We start from the raw sequence: 17,326 nt of genomic DNA, 5'->3' as shown, positions 1-17,326 counted from the left end.
AGAAAGGTGGAATATAAATCCAAAACATAATTAATAGATCAATAAATACTGGATTCTCTGTGCCGATGGGAAGAAGGGTGTAGAGAATTGGGTTAGAGTTCTTGTTAGCATCATGGTGAAACATTAACAGCTGCCCAGTGGCATGAAAGAGTTTTGTATTAGCGACTTGTTGCATACTTGTATTCACTTTGCATGTTGAGAGGCCGAGAACAGACTGGGAGAGTGAATTTTCTTCAGTTGCTAACTTGCTTGCACAATTGTTATGGCTATTTGGGGGGAGATGGGTCATGAATGCACACTTGGATTTGCTTTGTTTCTCTCTGCATATGAAACCCTTCGGAATCCATCTTCCACTGATCTCATGGGATGGGAGTGATGGGAATTTGATTTGATTGCCAGCCAAGAGATAAGTCTGAGACTGCATCTGCATTCTGCACTTCAGAAACAATCCAGTTTGACACCACCTTATCTGTCATGGCTCAATGCTATTGGGATTCTGGGAATTGCAGTTTGTTTTGGAGAGCCAGTGTGGTGTAGTGGTTTGAGTGTTGAACTACAACTCTGGAGATCAAGGTTCAATCCCAGTTTGGTCTGCAACCCCCTGGCTGACTTTGGGCATGTCACATGCTCTTAGCCTCAGGGGAAGGCAATGTCAAACCTTCTCTGAACAAATCTTGCCAAGAAAACCCCCTGGTTCACCTTAGGGTTGCCATAAGTCAGAAACGATTTGAAGGCAGACAACAACAACAAGTTTGTTGTGGCACTAGAGCTCTCTGATTGAGAAAGCTAAATGTCTCACAAGAATACAGTTTCCAGAGTTCCTTAGCATTGAGCTGTGATAATTAAAGTGGTGTCAAACTGGGTTATTTCTGTTGTGCAGATGCAGCCTCAGTAGTATTGGTTTGGGGGCTTAATGTTACCATTGGCTGTGAGGGTATGTTGGATCTTGGGCTGGAATGCTCTTCTGCTGCCTAACATCTGCTGCATCATTTACCACCAATAAAGCTGATGCTATAGCAGTCATGTTTGTCAGTGTCCAGTTTTACCATTTGAGGTTTCTAGCTCCAACAAAGGTGAAACATTTTTCTTTAAAAAAATGGTATGTCTTACAAAAACATTTACTCCTTTTGGCATGTTTTACCAAAACAGAATCTAAAAATGTTCCTTAATGCCAAAACATGGAGGGCATCCTTAGAAATTCAGTATTTTCTACCTAACAAAGGAGCTTGTAGCTTCACAAAGGATTAAAAGAACTTGGGTCTCAGAAGGAGCATCTGTTTTTGTCTTGCTAATGTCACTTAAAAGTTTTTTCCTAGAGTACCGATATTTCAAATTTTTCCTGGAGTGCCAGAAGGAGGAAAGTCTGGCCTGCAGGAATCTCCCTCCAACACCTGAACTGAAAAAAGCAACATCTTGACAAAATGAAGGCTTATGACTAACATTGTCATAATCTTTTTCTTCCTGTATGATTCATAACGTCTTTGCCTGTTGAAGAAGCCAGTGGAGCTTGGAAAACTTGCAACATGTATTTTGTGCATTTTGGTTGGCCAGGAAAGATACCACTGTTTTGTGGGTCTTGGATGTTATTGTACTTTGCTACATGGCCAACACAGCTATCCCTGGATATGAGTTCTGGAATTACAGGCCAGAAGACAATCCAGCCAATGAGATTTCCCAAGTGTTGTAATTCCAGGCCAATCCTGGAGGTCCTTTTCTTTCTCCACCAATCAGAATCTGTTCCTGCCATGTTCAGTCTCTTAACCTCAAGTTCACTTCACTTTTCATAAATTTATCATCGAACACGAGTGCTTTTAAATATTCAGATAACAACACCCAGGTGCCTGATGAACACTGCGCATTAACTATGAATTAGCCTGAGATCTCTTTCCACATGCTAACCGGATCACAGTTTCAAAGGCAGCGGCAACCCTACACGGAGGCGGGGGGGGGGGGCTGAAATATTCCCTAGCTGAGCCTCATCCACTCACACAGCCTGGCTCTTCAAAGCAAACTTGATTTTTTGGGGGGGAAATCAACTCATTCTGGGTTTGCAAATAAGCTAATGGCCTGTAGCTTTGTAGCCCAGGGCAACCAGACAGCCTCCTTTTCCAGGACATGTTCTACATTTCAACCTTCTGTCCAGGAGGAATTCCAAATTGTTCTCAATTGTGAGCATGGTTTAAGAAATCCATTGAGTAACATCATGTTTGCTGTTTCCATTCAAGAAATTGGTCTACTTGGCAGTCTGTCCTCATTGCAAATAGGGGGGATGGGACGGATCCTTCTAAAGTTACTTTTTCCTAGGAGCAACAGCAGGCAAGACTTGCACCCAGTGCTAAAGGAGTGTTAGTGTCTTGGATGGGAAGAGGCTAGAAACATGTTAGGCAATGGGCTGCTTGAGGACACAGTGCAAATGTTGAAAGGGTTTCCCCTCTTAATTTCAGCACAATGGATAAATGAAAGGAATACTTTAAATGTAGATACAGTCAAGGGTTTCCTGCTAATAAAGTACAATTTGAAGCATTTGTCTTCCTCAGAGTTTTCTAAGTTGTCTTAAAAGCCAACAAGGCCTTTTAGCAAAGAGAAATTCATTAGAAAAATATGGAGTATATAATAAAATAAAGTATTTGGGGACTGAAGGAAAATGTGGGGGATGGGGAGAATTCTTAATGGGAGGCAATGTCTTCACTTTGCCCCCTCCAGTAGCTAGATCATGGGTCTACGTATATGATATGTGAGTGCATTACATAGGCAGATAGACACACAGAGAGAAAGAGCCAGTGAGGTGTAGTGGTTTGAGTCTTGGACTAAGACTCCAGTAGACTGGGGTGATTAGGTACTAGTAACTAGGTGCCTAAACAAACTCTCTCAGCCTCATTGGAAGGCAATAGTAAATTTCCTCTGAACAAATCTTTCAAGTAAACTCAGATAGGTTCACCTTATGTAAGTACAGAATAATATGATATATATGGGAGAACCCATGGGGTGTAGTGGTTTGAATGTTAGACTATGGCTCTGGAGGCCAGGGTTCAAATCCCTGCTCAGCCATGGAAACCCATTGGGTGACCTTGGGCAAGTCACACACTCTCAGCCTCAGACGAAGGCAACAGCACCCCCCCAAACAAATTTCACTAAGAAAACCCTGTGATAGTTTCACCTTAGGGTCTCCATAAGTTGGAAATGACCCAAAGGCACACAACAACAAGGCAGATCCAAGTTCAGTAGCCCTTATCTGAAATGCTTAGAACCAGACGTGTTTTGGATTTTGAATTTTGAGTTTTTTTAATACCTGTATTTGCGTATATGTACATAATGAGATATCTTGGAGGTGGCTAAAATGCCAAATTTATTAATGTTTCATATCTACCTTATACACAGAGCCTGAAAACAATTTTATACAATATTTTAAAATAATTTTGTGAATAGAACAACGTTTGCGTACATTGAATCAATAGAAAGAAAATATGTCATTAGCTCAATCTCCCATTAAAAAAGTGTTGGTTTTTGGAATAGTTTGGATTTTGGAATTCTAGATAAAAGAGACTCAACATAGATAGATAGATAGATAGATAGATAGATAGATAGATAGATAGGTAAAAAGAGAGAAAAAGAAAGAGAGAGAGATATACAACAGGCCTTTAGTATCTGCTGGAATTTGGTTCCAGGATCCCCTGTGGGTACTGAAATTCGTGGATGCTCAAGTCCCATTAGATACAATGGAAAGTAAAATGGTGTCCCATATATAAAATGGCAAAATCAAGCTTTGTTTTTTGGAATATATACACACACACACACACACACACACACATATATTAAAGCTGTGGATGTTTGAATCTGTGGATAAAGAATCTATGGATACAGAGGGGCAACTGTAGTTGGGTGCTTTCAAATCATTTCATATATATATATATATATATATATATATATATAAGGCAAACTTACACTTTAACATATATACACATGCAAACATCCATACATGTTAAAGTGGAAGTCTTTGCTGAAAAGCAGGATGCACCAAGGGAAAGACAACCATATTCTGGTTGATTTTCCCTCTCCATCTCCACATCACCTTGTTAGCCCTCTGCTAACAAAGGCGCCTTATATTTCTTGTTCATGTTGCACATTGACGTTAGTCCACAAGATCCTTGGAGGAAGAGAGAGCGGAAGGTTTGATTGACTTACCCCAATTAAAAAGTGAGTTGTTTCCAAAAAGGAAGCCTACAGGCCCATCTTCTTGTCTCCCCAATAAAGCGAGAGCCCTAACATCGGAGGCTATTTTGTAAAAATGATTTTAATTAAAGTTGATGAGAAGACCCCCATCTGCCTCTGAGGTGAGGCCATTAATTCGGTTGATGGAGCCGGGAACCTCCTGCCCCCCCCCCCCCAGAAGTGCCTCCATGTAGGGACTGACCCCCCATTTCCTACTGCTTCCCTTCCAGCCAAGGTTTCATTACTTGCTATTAGGGCCAGAAAACAATGAAAGATGTCGAAGGGGCTTTTATTGATTATTTGTCACCCAGTATTTGTCAGCTTCAATAACTTGTTCTCCCCCTTCTCCATCTCTCCCCCTGGAAGTTTTACTTATGGACACTTGAGTTTTTGGATTAAGGCAGCTCTGAAGGCTGTTGGGGGGCAGGAGGGAAAAGGTTTGGGGGGAGGAAGATGAGGCTGAGGATGAAGAACAGGAAAGCGACTTCACTTCTTTTGACCTGTTTTGTTTATTTATTTTGTTTTCTATTTATTTATTTATTTACTTTATTTATATACGGTATCGCCTTTTCCCGAAATTGACCCAAGGCAGCTGACAAAAGCCGCTTTGATTGCTATTATAGTAGAAAAGTGTGATACAAATAGAAGTTTTATTATTATTTATTTATTATTAACAACAACAAAAACGATGACGCAGTATAATTAAAAAAACCATTCAAACATCACATCATGTTAAAAATGTAAAAATCCTGAAATTTAAAGTTAAAGTTAAAAATGGAAAATCCTTAAAAATGCTAAGTTAAAGGTATAAAACCATTAAAAATGTAATTTGTTTCTCTTTTCATGGACTTATTCTACTGCAGGCTGTTTTGTTTTATTTTTTGGAATTATTATTATTATTATTATTATTATTATTATTATTATTATTATGGCTTTGTTTGTGGGGCTTCTTCCTAGTTTGTAATTATTGGGTCTAAAACCACTTGCGGCTCCCCTGAAAAAGCAAGGCTGTCAAATCGATCAGAGTTATGTCCATGATGATTTACCATTCAGGGATGTTAAAAGCAACCACACTGCACATCATATAGGTTTGCTGTGGATCCCTGGTAGGATGCCCTTAATCACTAAAATATGTGTATTTATTAGTAAGATAAACAGAGTTTAATAGTTACATTAACAGAAGAAGTGTATCAACCTCAACTTGGCTATGTCACTTCTATTTTAAACAACAGAGAATAACAGAAGCTGAAATGCTGTGCTTATTAATTGAAAAATTGAGTTCTGTTTGTGAATCATTCCCATAGGTTTGTGTGCATGTGTATATAAAAATATTTATATCACAAATTTTCCTCAGTCTAGGGACACAGGTTTAAAATGTGTATCATACAAAATTAAAAATATATTTCAACTAATGACATATCCTCTAATTGTCCTAATTTGGCTGGTCAAGTTCCTATTATTCCTGTGTCATCACACTTTTTCATCTCATCTATTTTTAAAATGTCTCAGTTTTTCTATCCTCCTTCCACTTCCCCAAGGCTTAATTCAGTTGGTGCAAAGTGAGTGCAAAATGTAAAAGTGATTTGCAATCAATCAGCCACTTTGAGTCTCTATGTTGGGAGAAAGGCTGGATAGAAGAAAACAACAACAACAACAACAGAGGTGAGGAGGTGTGGAGATTAGAGGAGAGAGCAGAATGTAGCATTTCCAGAAGGCCCAGGCAAAAAGCAAACTGCTGCAGCATCTCCTTCTCTATTAACAACTTTTGACATCTTGACCTCACTCCAGTTTTCGCCTGTGAAATGTGTGTTTACTGAGCCTGTGAAAATCATAAATTCATAAATAAGTGGGCATAAAATTGCAGCCTTGGTATGTGTTTATGCAGAACCTGACCACAAACCCCATGATGTATTACCCCATGAACAAAAAGTCCTGTGTTGAAACATGCAAGGCCTTTAACTGAAGTAAGAAACTGACAATAAGATTACATAAATAAAAGAAGCCAATAATAGAACAAGTCAGAAGATTTTATCTTGAATTTTGCTGGTTTCAGGCTCAGAATAAAAATGAAAATGATGTTCCTCCTTTTGATACGATTTATTTGAGGACTGCTAGGTACACTACCTTTTTTCAGGGATTATTTTCTATTGAGAGCCACTTATGAACTTGGAACCCATAGTGCTTCTCCTTAAATGCCTTACTAAAATATCCATTGTTATAAGCAACCACAACTTCCTTTATCAGATGCATTTTGTGGGTAAGTAGACATACATATTTGCAACAACAACAAAAACGTACTGTGAGAATGACTCAGGTGATATGTACATGTAGCATTGTACTCACAAATACATCACTTGGAAGTAAATCCCCGGGATTGCCAAGGGATGTGTTTCTGGCCAGTACCAGATTTATGCAGAAGCTAAGTATACTAAAGTTTAGTGCTTGATAATATTAAGAGTCTTTAAACTGAATCTTTTCATGTGTTAAAAATAACATTCTTTTTTTTTTTTTTGGAGGGGGTAAATTTTACATTATGTAGAATCTCAGGACGTCTTAATGTGGGCATGTTTCCATCTTCTGTCTTGCAATAGTAAAAACAAACCTGGAGGTGCTCAACTGAATTTAATGAGAACACCCCAGAAGAGCTTGTCTCAACCTCACAATGTCCAAATGAATGGAGACCACCTGCTGCCACCCCCTTCACACAGCCAAAGTCCCTCTTTTTGTTTCTCCTTATCCATGGATGTTTTCCATTTTTTCTTGATGTTCTGCCACTGACATAGATGACACTAGTTTGTTCTGCGCACACTAAAGACAAGCTACCATAATGGTTTGGAGAGCTGGCAGGGGGCCTATCTTGCACAGCACACCGTTTGATGTATGGTAGTTTGTGGCATTGTAAACGAAAAGAGCAGGAGAACACCAAGAGGCCTGGAAGATGGGCTTTCATTTCATCTCAGAGTGTTCTCCAGGATGATTAAAAAGCATGGGGAGGCAGGTGGCAGCAGGGAATTGAAAGCTGGACCCCCTGTCCCAGTGTGCCAGTAAAATAGAAGATACTGAGTTAAAAAAAAGAACCATACTGATAACGCTATCTTTTTCCAACAGAAAGTCCTATGCCTTAATATCACAGAAGGTACCAAAAATTCTATAGAGAGCTAGCATGGTGGAATGGTTTCAATGTTGGACTAGGTCATTGGGAGACCTTACTCAGCTGTGGAAATGCACTGGGCAACCTTGGACAAGTCACATTCAGCCTCAGAGGAAGGCAATGGCAAATTCCTTTTGAACAAATCTTGCCAAGAAAACCCTCTTTAAGGCCACTATTAGTCAGAAATGACTTGAAGGCACATAATAAGACAAGGATCCAAACATTTTGAGTTCTTTGCCACTATCCTTTACTCACAGATCTGTGCCAGTTTCCAGCATAGTAGGGTAACTCATAATGTCAAAATGCATAGCTTTTTCCTTCAGCCAAAGGTATTGGGGGGGGGGGGGGGTGCGGGGGGGTGGAGCCATGAACAACCAAGGTAAAACTGTATTTTATATAAATATGATATAGATGTTTATTGGTTCCAGTGGTGTACTGAGCCAGAAAAACTCACCTTTATAGTATTCAATGTAATGCTCTCTCTCAGTGAATAACAAATAAGAAGGCATGCCCCTTGTTAAGGTTGAGAAGTCTATGGTAGAAATATCCCAATAAATAAAAAACAAGTAAGAGTTTTTAGATTTTTGAAATGTTGATATGTACTCAGTGGCCTCAATTCAGCATCCCCTCAGTGCTGCATAAATGTCCACATGGAGACATATGCTACACTGGGCCATATACTCTCCCCTGACCATTTCTGATAAGCCCTTGAAGCAGCTTGGGTGGCCATGCGGTGTTTCATGGCAAGCAGTCAGGATTGGAGAAGCACCCCATTGCCAGACGTACAATTACAGTAGTGCTGAGACCTCAGTGCTGCTGTCATCAATTCATGTCAGACATGAGTACATATCAACATTTCAGAGTTCTAAAATAACTTTTTCTTATTTGTTTTGATTTGTTTTATTTGTGTATTTTGCTGTAGATTTCACTGGGTACAGGGCACAGCTACTAGAATGATTGTGTGGGCTAAAAGTTCAGAATAGTTTATGAAGATTTTATATTGGTTACATTGTTTGTCCCTTATTTTCAGAGCTATCCGTTACTTTCATCAGAAGGGTGGTGTAGCTTAACAATATCTTCCACTTAAATATGTAAGTGTAGATTGACATTATGCCAAGCACAGTGTAGGATCTTGGCCTAAATGTTTACTCTCAGAGAGGGAGAGAGACACGTGTGGGATTTTCTTCCTTGGCAGTCTAAATAATATGGCTGGCCATGGTACTTACTATGCACTTGACTTGGGCAGTGCGGAGAGGCTTCATTTGCTACTGTGACTCAGGAAGCCATTCCCAATCCTGTTCACACTCTCTTGCTAATTCTGTTCACTAACACACATCCTTTGACATACATTGCTGAGGCACTTGTGCTTCCTTTGGCATGAGCTTCGCGAGAGCATGCAAATGCTATTTTGGGGGGCTAGAACTTTAAAACTTTTCTCAGCTCTGATTCTATTTATTTAGTGGTTGTTGCTCTCTTTCTAGGGACAGCTGATGGCTCCCATGTCAGGGTATGAGCTCTTTCTAACATGCAGATCCCTATCCCTAAAACACAACAGGGATAGGGATCCAACTCTGCCCCTGGGGTAGACCCTTCAAAGGAGCTATCAGGTGAAAACCCTGGATGGAATAACATCCTTGTTGACATTGAAGCCAAGGTACTGGTGATAACATTTAAAGCCCCAAATGATTTTGGACCTGGTGTGTATCCACACTGCAGAAATAATCTGGTTTGTCACCACTTTAACTGCCATAGCTCAGTGCTATGAAATTCTGAGAAGTGTAGTTAGTTGTGACATAAGGTAGTTAAAGTTAAATGGAGCCCTGGTGGCACAGTGGTTAAATGCCTGTACTGCAGCCATTCACTCAAAACCACAAGGTTGCGAGTTCAAGACCAGCAAAAGGGCCCAAGCTCGACTCAGGCTTGCATCCTTCCGAGGTCGCTAAAATGAGTACCCAGACTGTTGGGGGCAAATTAGCTTACTTGCTAATTAGCTTACTTGCTATTCACCGCTATGATCTTTGGAATAGCGGTATATAAATAAAACAAATTATTATTATTATTATTATTATTATTATTATTAAAGTGGTGTCAAACTGGATCATTTCTGAAGTGCAGATGCAGCCCCAGATTCTGGGAAGAGCATCTCTTCCTCTATGTGTCTGTCTGAGAACTGAGATCTATTGGAAGGGTCCATTTGTGGGGGAAATATACTGTGGCAGGGCATAGGAAAGGGTCTCCTTGACTGTGGCAGCCTGTTTATTCCATACTTCTCTTCAAGGCCCAGTTGGTACCAATGCTGGTGTCTTTCTGATACCAAGTCTTAACATGGTTTTTTATTAAAGTTTGTGGGGTCTAATTGATTTTATCCAATTTGCATGTGTTACAATTTGCCAATATTTTAAATTGTCTAATTGTTTTTAAATTGCCTTGTTTTAAGTATTAAATGCTTTAATATAATAAAATTATTGTTATTGCTTTAAACTGTTTTAAACTAATTTTATTATTTTATTATTATATGCTATCCTGAGATCCTCAAATATAGGTCTGGTATAAATATTTTAAAAACACTTATTTAAAAGTCATCAGCTGTCACTGCATCTTTCCTAACATATGCTCCAACATTGGAAGAATCAGAAAGTTTGAAATTCAATTCTGGAATGATGTCCTCTATTTATAGGACAGCCCTGGATGTGGTTCCCATTGATGTCCATTAATCAATCCATGTGGATTAAACAAATCATCAGTGCAGCATGTTTAAGAGATGGTCCTATGTTCGATTTCTACTGCTGAAGCACAACATGTATTGCAACACATGGTATGTACTGTTTTAATGTTGAAGATGTGGTGGGTGAGACATCATGAATTGCCTAAGCTAGCTAGTGTAACTGGTTGTTTTTTGATCAGTTTGATAGATATTGGCTGGACTTCACAATTGCAGTTGCAAATGCATAACCTAGACTTATACATTCATGACTGGTTCCTATTCACAACTGCTGTTTATTCAATAATGTAGGGAATATGTAGGGTTGCAAAAAAAACCCAGTCCTGCTGTAAGAGACTGAGGTCTGCTGTCTTGCTGATCAGGATGCAACAAGTTGATGTTTCCACTCATTGTTCCATGAGTGATCTCTAGTGTGAGAAGGAATTGCAACAGGAACTGTTGCACCAGAGACTGTTGCATCGCTGGTGTGAAGAGGGTGGAAACATCATCTGCTGTATCCCAAACAACTGCAGAAGTAGCTTGCAGCAGTTGCTGCCCAATACATCAGGATTGGGGTAGGGGCAGGAGATGCTATTTAAGCTAGGTAACTAAGGTTGTTATATAGTACCTGATCTAGAATCTTGGCCATCAGTTTTAGTCTAAAAGCTGCAAGGGGCTTCTAAAGTGCATGTGTGAATACAATGAACAAGAGGGTTGTAAGGAAAGCATGACTTAACAGTGAAAACTACATTTGTTCAGTTTCTTACAAGGGAGCAAGGTGCATGGAGCTTATCACTTGGCATTTTAAATTGGCTCCAGCCTCTCTCGCTGCAGCCACGATGTGATATGGAGGAGGGATTTTTGCCAGCATGGGAATAAAACTGTAAGAGAAGAAAATGGCAAAATTGAAAGGAAGTCTTCTCCTTGCTGCCCTACTGAATTCTTTCTGCAAAATGTTTCTCCGTGAAAGGAGGCAGTATGGAGGCAGTATAGATTTTTTATTTTTTACAATTTTTGTTATGCCTGTGCATGGGGCCTCTGGTTTGGTATGGAGACAGATTCTGCAATTTGGATCTAGGTCTGATTTGCATTTGCAGCCAATCCATTCCACCAGAACTCTGAATCTGAACTCAGATTTGAAAATCCACATTGTCAGTTCACAACTGACCAGCATTCAGAAACCAATAGCTATCCATTAACAAAAAACATTTCCCACACATTTGTATAATGTCATGGTAAACGCAATGGGTATTTGTGTTAGGTACCTCTTAAATTTTCTGTCTTTCAAAAACAAACACTGGGTCCCTACAGAAGAAAATTTTTAAAAAATTGTTGACTGCTTAGTCTTGGCAATTCATTTTATGTTGCTTTGTCCTGCCTGTGTTCTCCTAGAACATCAATCACAGAAGCCTGTGAAAGTTTATTTATGATAACAATGGGCATGTACTTGAAGAGAAGTTGCTTTTTTACTTTATTCTATCAGTAAGCCATTTGGTGAGATTCAGTGATGCAGCATAAAAAAGTAGAAAAAGGACAGGACTGTGTCTGAAGAGTTGGGAAGAATTACTTTTGGGCCTATGTCTCCAAGAATCCACCATCTAGGATGACCAATGGCCATACTGTTTGAGAGACTCTACCAGCTGTAGTCTAAAACCCCAACTTTCCAAGCAGTGTTTGTCTGTAGGGATGATGAGATGCCATGGAAGTCAATGGTTTATTACATTTAATTGTTGTGTTTATTACATTTAATTGTTGTGTACTACACTATAGTGTAGTAGTTTGAGCATTGGACTACAACTCTGGAGACCAGGGTTCAGTTCCCCACTCAGGCATTGAAACCCACTGGGTGACCTGGCCATGTCACACACTTCCAGCTCCAGAAAACCCCATGATACGTTTCCCTTAGGATTGCCATAAGTCAGAAATATCTTGAAGGCACACAGCAACAACAACAACAACAACAACAGAATATTTGTGCAGGTGCTATCTGTCTTCTTAATGTATTATAAAGAATGAGTATCAGCTTTTCCCAAAATCTGCACCATTGCACAAATGTTAATGACACAGACGTAGCCTATGAGTCTCTTTCTTGACTTCATCTCATCCTCAGTTAGACCTCTGCCTCTCATCATTCAGAGAGTCTGCCCCACATGAAATCTGTGACTCAAGAGCTGCCAGCATCCTCGGTGAAATGCAGCCATTGAAGTGTTTTCTTGTTTTTGAGCTAGCGAGTGTCTTCATATCCGGTCATAGGACTCAGCAGCTCTGCCAGCCTCAAGGCCTTTTCTGTCACAGTGCCACTGGACTGCCTGTCTGTGGGTGGGCAGGACAGTCAGCATTTGACAGTCTTAACCGGGAATGAGCTGGCACTGCAGTTCTCATGTGAATCACCAATCCACAGTGTAATTTCCTCCGGAAGGGCACGCTTTTGGATGGACGGAGCTGCTCAGTAAGAATGTGACAGGGAATGTCGAAAGAAAAGTGCTACTGTCCCATCTGATCACTCAGTGTACCCAGTGAGCTGAGCTCACACAGTCAACACTCACTGCAGCATGTGAGCTATGAGGAGCGGCAAAGGTCTGTTATGGAAACTGGAAGTTCATGTCTGGCCTCTGTGCTGCTTCTAAATGCTGCAGGGGTAGAGGATGCATGTTAATAGCCTGCATCAGAGGATGAAGATAGTTTCCTGATGTCTCTTGGAGGACTTTCCTCACACAACTGGACAGCAGTTCTGCCAAGCCTGAGATCTCTGCCTGAAATGAGAAAATAATTCAGGCTCCGAGTGATGATCTTCCCTAAATGTCCATGGCTAAACTGCTGGGACAACAATGGCCACTAGTCATGGTGACTAGAGAGTCTGGGAGGTGTAGTCCCCAAATGTATTTTCCCCACCAAGCTCTGGTAGAGGGCAATGCAAGACTTTACACAATTAATTGATCCTTTTTGGATTGATATTGGCCCTACTGACTGGTAAAATTCATTGAAAAATGTGTGTGTTTGACTACAGAGATTGTGACGTGAGTTTGGAACAGTTTGGAGAAAACTCAAAAGTATTTGTGCTTTCAAAGAGCTAATTCAGACAATCAAATTGGAATGCTGAGCAGGCAAATTGAGAGGATCTATTCAGTGATAAGCATATGATGGGGCAGTTACAAGGCTCTGCTTGTACATCCTTAAAAAAAAAACACCACACCCATCTATACCATGTATCTCATGAAGTGAGCTCTAACCCACAAAAGCTTAGGTCATAATAGATATATTTAGATTTAGTCTGAAGTCTTTAGCAAGACTTTGTTCAGTTTGCAGCAACAGATTATGGGCCCTTTCATACTACACAAGTATAGCAATTATAACACTGCCTTTTATCTTTTTATGTGTAGTTTTAAATCCTTTTTATATTGGCAAAAGTTTAATCCTAATTTAATGCTCACTTGTTTTGTATGTTTTTAGCTGTATTGTGTGTTTAAATGACAAACTTCCTTCAGTACCAGAAAAAAAGTGGAATGCAAATAAATATAATGATAATTTATTATTATTCTGTTTTAGCAACCATGATTCCTTAGTATGGAATCCCGGAATTTGTAGTTTAGGCAGGGTTATTTAGAATTCTCAGCTAAAAAGAGCTCTAGAGACTCGCCAAACTACAAATCCAAGGATTGCATAGGATGTGGCCATGGTGATTAATGCTCAATGATAGTGCTATAATTGCATAGTGTGAAAGGGCCCCTAACGTGGCTACTTTCATGGCAGTTGTTATAGACATACCAATCAACTGCTCAACTCTGGCACCATCATCATTATTACAATAATTTACTACCACTAACATTACTGCTATTCCAACACACACTTTAGACTGCTCTCTAGCTTTAATAAGCTCACAGAGTGACTTGCAGTAATTACTAGCAGTAGGACAGTTCCTTGTCTGCCCACTCAGCCATGGAAACCCACTGCGTGACCTTGGGCAAGTTATACTCTCTCAGCCTCAGAGGAAGGCAATGGCAAACTTTCTCGGACAAATCTTACCAAGAAAATGCCATGATAAGTTTTCTTTAGGGCTGCCATAAGTCGGAAACTACTTGAAGGCACACGACACACACAAAAAGGGTGGAAGAGAGAGAGAAGGAAAGGTGTGTGTGCGTGTGTGTCCATGTGTGCCTTCAAGTCACTTGTTGACTCATGGTGGCCTCATGAATTTCATAGGGTTTTCTTAGGCAAAGAAAGGTGCTTTTGCCATTTCCTTCCTCTGAAATATAGTCCCCAGCACCTGGGATTCATTGGCAGTCCCCCATCCAAGTACTAACTAGACCTGATCCTGCTCAGCTTCCAAGATCTGGTGAGGTCTGGTATCTTTAGGTTATTTAGACCTTATTTAGAGTTCCATTTCTAAAGTTACACTTCCAGTAATGACCAGATGAAATGAAAACAGCATCGGTGGCCTGGTGCAGTGGCTGTTGCTGGGGCTAGTTGAGGGAGAGTGAAAGGCAGTGGGTCTCTCAGAAGAAGTGATGGAATAGCCCTGCTTCTCTTCTGTCCATCTCTTCTGCAGCCTGATGGAAGGGCTGCTGTGGGCTGGCACCAGAGGCTGATTTTTTTGGCACAGAAAGTTTGTTTTGAATTATGAACTGAGTTATGAACATTCTGAACCTTGCAACCATGCACTCAGCTCACCTTCTCCATGGGGCCATTTGAATTGGCCTAAAATATACAGCATATGGAAAATAGACCTCTCCAGAAGATTTAAAGCCCAGTGAATGCAGCATTGACTGCTCTGGAGCAAGGAACAAGTAGACTCCTTTTTAAAATCACTTATGCAGGCCTACATAGTGCATCATTGGTAAATAACACCACAACATTCAGCCCATTTTTCATAATTTTGTACAGAGATTTGCTGTCTTTCTATAATGCAATACATCAAAAGGGATTACTCTGCTGCATAGTCTTCTTGTCTCTTCCACCCTACTCTTCCTATTGTCGTTAGCCTCTTGAAACTTATTTTCTTGATTAAGTATAATTAACAAATTGGTTGATTTTTATGTATAATATTTCAAACATATGAAATAGAGTACACTCCATTTTCCCAGTTGTTCACCCTCTCAACAAAACATCATTGCATGTGTCATTTATTGTTACAGAAGGTTGTTTTTTGTAGTGCCACATCAATTTATAACTAAAACATGGAGGGACAAACCTGCAGAGGAGGCTATACATTTATACAATTTGTTCAGCTCAAACTGAAATCTGTTTCTCACCTGTTTAATTTTAATGGTTCCAAAGACTTCTATGAATTGTATTTCTGTAAAGAGAATAATGGGTGCAACTCTAAACACACTTATCTGGGGAAGAAATCCCTCTGAATTTAGTGAGATTTATTTCTAAGAAATCACACTGAGGCTTATTCTGCATATTCCTTGCGTGCTTAAGTTTGCTCTCTCTGCAATGGTTGTTGGGGCTCTCTGAGGGAACACATGCAACACACACACAATGAATACACACATTTAGTTTTGGGCCTTGCAAATACCAAAGAATTGGCAAACCCATTTCCTGAAAGCCAACGGGCCTCTCTTTCTCTCACTCCCATACATTCTCCCCTATTCGCTTTACCAACCACTGAAAAGTTGGTTCCATTTATACTGGGCAATTAATTGTTAAAAAAAACAATAAATTTTTAATGACTTGGGCTTCTTTTACGGTGGCAATGGGGTGCATTTATCAATCAGCACTTATGTACAGCTTTGTGGATGCTTAACAGAAGGGGATATGCAAAGCGGGTTTTGATTCTCTGTCCAAAAGATCTTGAAATAACTGTTGTGGTGGAAGAGAACACTTCTACTTTGGAGTCATCCCGACATTAAGTAGAAAAACCAAACTTCTTGTAGCAATTGCCATCTTGATATTCAAGTTTTGAATGTCGGGGTAAAGCAGGCGGCACAAAGTGCGAACAACCCATGTTCATTTTTTGCACATTTGATAGGCAGCTTTGCAAGGTAGGGGTTTAAACATTTTTTCCCTCCCTTCTTAATTCTCTCCCCCCTCTTTTTTTTCAGCAAGAAGGATAAGCTTGGAGTGCCCAGTCACCGTGGTAACTGCCAGAAAAATTCTCCAGAAGTTTGAAGAGGTCAGCTAACAGGGTCAACAACTCTGGCCTCTTTCCGAGCGGGGCAGGCGGGCCCCATCCTGCTGCCCGTGTGCTCGCCAAGGCCGAACCCTGGGAGGGGGGGCATTCTTGCTCTGATATAAATTTTTTGAGTCAGTTCACGGCCTGGAATCTCCAGGTGGCCTCCAAAATCGATGGTGACCCCTTGACCCTGTCTAAGGTCGGCATTGCATCCAACCTAAGGAAGGATTTAGGCAGGAATGACAGCTTTCCACTGAGTGTTATTGGGGACAGTACAAACAATTCGGGAAGCAAGGAGGTAGGTATGAGGAGAGCAGGTCATTAAAAGCATATTAAAAAACAATTGCAGGGTTTGGGGTGGGAGAAAGCCAAGGGAGAGTCTGTGTTCCTTGATAGTTCTTTGATAGTTAGCATTTCTTATTTGAATTTTGTAAACTTTTGTAGAGGGCTGTTTCCCTCTGAGGAGGGCTGAGGATTTACGCCTTTGGATATACATGATTTTCATATACAAATATATTCTGATGTTCAGTATTGAAAGTGAAGTTTTCATGTGTCCTAAGCCAAATGAAAAATAATCTGCTCTCTTTGCTTCCAAATGCAAATATAAGGTAGGTAAATCTCATAGATGAATTCCAGTTTTCAAAATATAGGTGTCCTTTTTCTTCACAGTATTGACATATTGCCAAAATGATTAAAAATGTATGTCTTTATATAATGTTTGTTTGTCTGCATTAAAATGAATATACTGCCTTCCTGCCTTAACTTGTCTTGTGTTTGTAAAAGAAGGTTCTTTATTGAAAGATGTGACTTCTGAGTATGTGCTTTTAAAGATTTTTTTTTAAAAAAAATACAGAAAGTACAGTCCAGCCAATGTTAAGCACGTTTAAATCCCACTGTTTTTCCTGGGACAGACAAATTCATAACTTTGTTTGGACTGTGCCCAAATCAAACAGGTGCTTTTAAACATTAAGACAAGGTATGCAAAAATAGACTGGAATGAAGGTGTACTGGTTTCACAGGGCTGCATTGCAAAATGAATAGTTAAGTACACATTTGATTCCATGGGACTGAGCAAGATTTTAGTATGGGGAAAATTTTAATCTACATGAGATAACTAGTTATTCATAGGCTGGTTTCTTGCATGCACTTT

General features: G+C 40.0%; 1 long non-coding RNA gene across 2 annotated transcripts in view; it reads left to right on the top strand.

Annotated features, from left to right (window-relative positions):
• The window catches only part of LOC149317975 (uncharacterized), an 87,547-nt gene extending 70,693 nt beyond the window's left edge, over positions 1 to 16,854 (top strand). For both annotated transcript variants that reach the window (XR_016279957.1, XR_016279956.1), the window contains 2 exons: positions 10,038 to 10,175; positions 16,106 to 16,854. This is a non-coding gene — a long non-coding RNA (uncharacterized LOC149317975). The remainder of the gene's footprint in view (positions 1 to 10,037; positions 10,176 to 16,105) is intronic.
• Positions 16,855 to 17,326: the final 472 nt, after the last annotated feature.

The sequence above is a fragment of the Sceloporus occidentalis genome, unplaced genomic scaffold (genome assembly GCF_023333645.1).
Source record: "Sceloporus occidentalis isolate IW3139 unplaced genomic scaffold, rSceOcc1.0.p SCAF_2, whole genome shotgun sequence".
Taxonomy (NCBI): Eukaryota; Metazoa; Chordata; class Lepidosauria; order Squamata; family Phrynosomatidae; genus Sceloporus; species Sceloporus occidentalis.
This window is presented reverse-complemented; position numbering and strand designations above follow the sequence as displayed.